This window comes from Bos indicus, chromosome 17 (assembly GCF_029378745.1).
Source record: "Bos indicus isolate NIAB-ARS_2022 breed Sahiwal x Tharparkar chromosome 17, NIAB-ARS_B.indTharparkar_mat_pri_1.0, whole genome shotgun sequence".
NCBI classification, from domain to species: domain Eukaryota; kingdom Metazoa; phylum Chordata; class Mammalia; order Artiodactyla; family Bovidae; genus Bos; species Bos indicus.
Genome location: NC_091776.1, coordinates 30366188 through 30369360, shown reverse-complemented (window position 1 = coordinate 30369360; position 3173 = coordinate 30366188). Strand labels below are relative to the sequence as shown.

The window sequence follows — 3173 nt, the reverse complement described above, 5'->3', positions numbered from 1 at the left end:
TTACAGTGAGGAAATACTAGGATGAGACAAAAACAGAGTAACAAGGAAGAAAGTTCAATCTAGATACAAATCTTTCAATAAGACAACTAGAACAAATGGAGGAAAAAAAAAAAAAAAAACAGAAAACTCTTTCTTATTCTTCTTGCTTTCCCAGAACTATCTTTATGGTTTCTTGACATTAAAAAAAAAAAACAACACTGGTTCATTATAACTAACGAAATAACCAAGAGTAAGAGTCAAGTGACTCTATGAAATATAAAGAGAATGAAACATCTTTTATCATATACTGAACTTTCACAATCAACATATATCCTATGACCTCTTTAAAAAGATACAAGTCATCATATGTAACTACCTGCTGTTTCTGAATGTAAGGGAAGATGTTACCAATCAAAGGCTCCTCTTGCCAGAAAAAAATACAGTAATCTACACAGTATGGCAGATCACTTGGAGATCTGTGAGTCAGTCAGACCCAGTCAGGATGCTTTGCCCCATTACCTCAGTCTTGAACTCAGTACACTAAATCAACACATATATTTTAAGGTATCTTGAGTTTTAGAAATTATATTTTATGTTTTGATTACTTAAACAGGCAAGTGAATATTTCCCACTTGGGTAGGGCTGCATTTACATTTCCTGGTTTATATCAGAGCTCCTGGCATTATAATAACAGATGTCAGTAAATGTACTTAGCCTTCAGTGCATTTTTACCAGAATTTCCTCAAATAACTGTACACATACGGAATTTGGCAACATATTTCCCTTTCCAATCTTCTTTCTACCCCTAGCATGCTGAACAGATCTGAAACATAAAAACCAAGTACTTCAAGCACACAGTTCCATTAATTCAGTGTTTAAACTGTATATAAAGCTGGTAAACATTTTTCCCTTCACCCAACTAAATATCTGACATTTTGAGTGTCAGCCTCAACTTAGGATCAGCATATGGAGGTGTCTTTCCTTCATACTTCTTCAGTTCTAGGACAACCCCCTAAACTATAAAATCTATGTCCTAGTCAAAAGCACTCTCTAATGAAGCAGACAAATTCTGCTTAATACAAAACACTTTGAAACTCTGATGGGAGATGGGGAAGAATACTGAGGAGAGGGGATAACTTTTGCTTTCTACGACCATCTCTGTGCATACCAAATTGCTTCAGTCATATCCGCCTCTTGGTGACCCTATGTACTACAGCCTCTGTACCAGGCTCCTCTGTCCATAAGATTCTCTAGCCAAGAATACTGAAGTGGGTTGCTGTGCCCTCTTCCAGGGGATCTTCCCGACTCAGGTTTCGAACCCACATCTCTTAAGTCTCCTGCATTGGCAGGAAGGTTCTTTACCAATAGTGCCACCTGGGAAGCCCACAATCATCTCTACCTCTCTCAATTCTCTTTCCTTTTTTGAAGTAAATATTAGGTTGGTGACAACGTAATTGCGGTTTCAAATCATTGTAACTAGGTTCAAATACATCCTTATTCATCAAAATAGGAATCATTACGAACACACACTTTTGCCAACAAGAAATGTTTATTCTTATAGTGTAAAAATCTGTGTTTCTGGATTTGATGAACTCTCGTAAAGCATTTTCTGCATCCTCTTGGTTGTGGAAGAATTGTCCCTGCAAAAAGTTGTAAAGATGCTTGAAGAAGTGGTAGTTGGTTGGCAAGAGGTCAAATGAATGGATGAGGCAAAACTGTGTAGCCCAATTCATTCAACTTTAAAGTGCTGGTTATGAGACATGCAGTCAGCAGTGTCATGGAGAATTGAGCCCATTCTGTTGACCAACACCAGCTGTAGGCATTGTGGTTTTGGGTGCATCTCACAGATGTGCTGAGCATACTTCTCAGATATGATGGTTTAGCCAAAATTCAGAAAGCTGTAGTAGATAGGACAGCAGCAGACCACCAAACAGTGACCATGACCTTTTTTTGGTGCAAGTTTGGCTTTGGGAAGTGCTCTGGAGCTTCTTCTAAGCCCAACCACTGAACTGGTCATCACTGGTTGTCATATGCAATCCACTTTTTGTCACACATCACAATCTGATCAAGAAATGGTTCACTGTTGTTGCGCAGAATGAAAGAAGATGACACTTCAAAAACACAATCTTTTTGATTTTCAGTCAACTCATGAAGCATTCACTTATTGGGCTTTTTCACCTTTCCAGTTTGCTTCAAATACCAAATGACCATAGAATGGTCGATACTGAGTTCTTCTGCAATTTCTTGTGTAGCTTTAAGAGCATCAGCTTCAATGATGGCTCTCAAATGGTCACTGCCAACTTTCGGTGGCTGGCCACTATGCTCCTCATCTTCAAGGCTCTTGTCTCTTCTGCAAAACTTGAACCACCACTGCATTGTGCATGTGTTAGCAGTTCCTGGGCCAAATGCATTGTTGATGTTGTGAGTTGTCTCTTCTGCTTTACAATCCATTTTGAACTGGAATAAGAAAATGGCTTGGGAATTTACTTTTTGTCTAACATCATTTCCATAGTCTAAAATAAATATAGAATAAACAACAACTAATAAGTTATCAGTAAAAAAAAATAAAGTGAGAAATGCACATTAAAATGATGTATAATATACCTACCTTTATTTAAGAATGTATTCCAATATTAAAAGGCAAACTTCAACAATGCAAAAACTACCAAACAATAACTTTTGCACCAACCTAATATCACATACAATGATATGCCCAGATCTCAAGTACAAAGTTCAATAAATTTTGAAAAATGGAACAAACACTCCAGTCAAAATATAAAACATGTCCATCAACCCCAGAAAGTTTGCAAGGAACCATTCTAGTCAATCACCAGGCCCCCAACAGGCAAACACTGTTCTGATTTCTAACAGCATATATTCTGACCATTCATGAACTTCATGTAAAGGCAAGCATACAGTATTTAGTCTTTTGTATTTTTGGCTTCTTCCTTTCAAAATAATGTTTTTGAGATTCATCTGTGCAATTTTATGCAATCATGACCTGTTCTTTTTGTCTCTCAGTGAATATTCCACATCCAGTTGGTATCCTGCATTTGGAAGTAGAAAACACCCAGGGAGAAGTGAATTAAAGAGAAAGGGGAGAGAGCAAGAGTGAAAGGCATAGAGAAAGAGAATAAAGGAGAGGAGACTGGCATACCAATGTAAAGTAGTAGACAGCAGAATAAAGTTAATAA

At 37.4% G+C, this 3173-nt stretch overlaps 1 pseudogene; it reads right to left on the bottom strand.

The window, feature by feature from the left end:
* Positions 1–235: 235 nt before the first annotated feature.
* Positions 236–2895, bottom strand: LOC139176702 (histone-lysine N-methyltransferase SETMAR-like; annotated as a pseudogene).
* Positions 2896–3173: the final 278 nt, after the last annotated feature.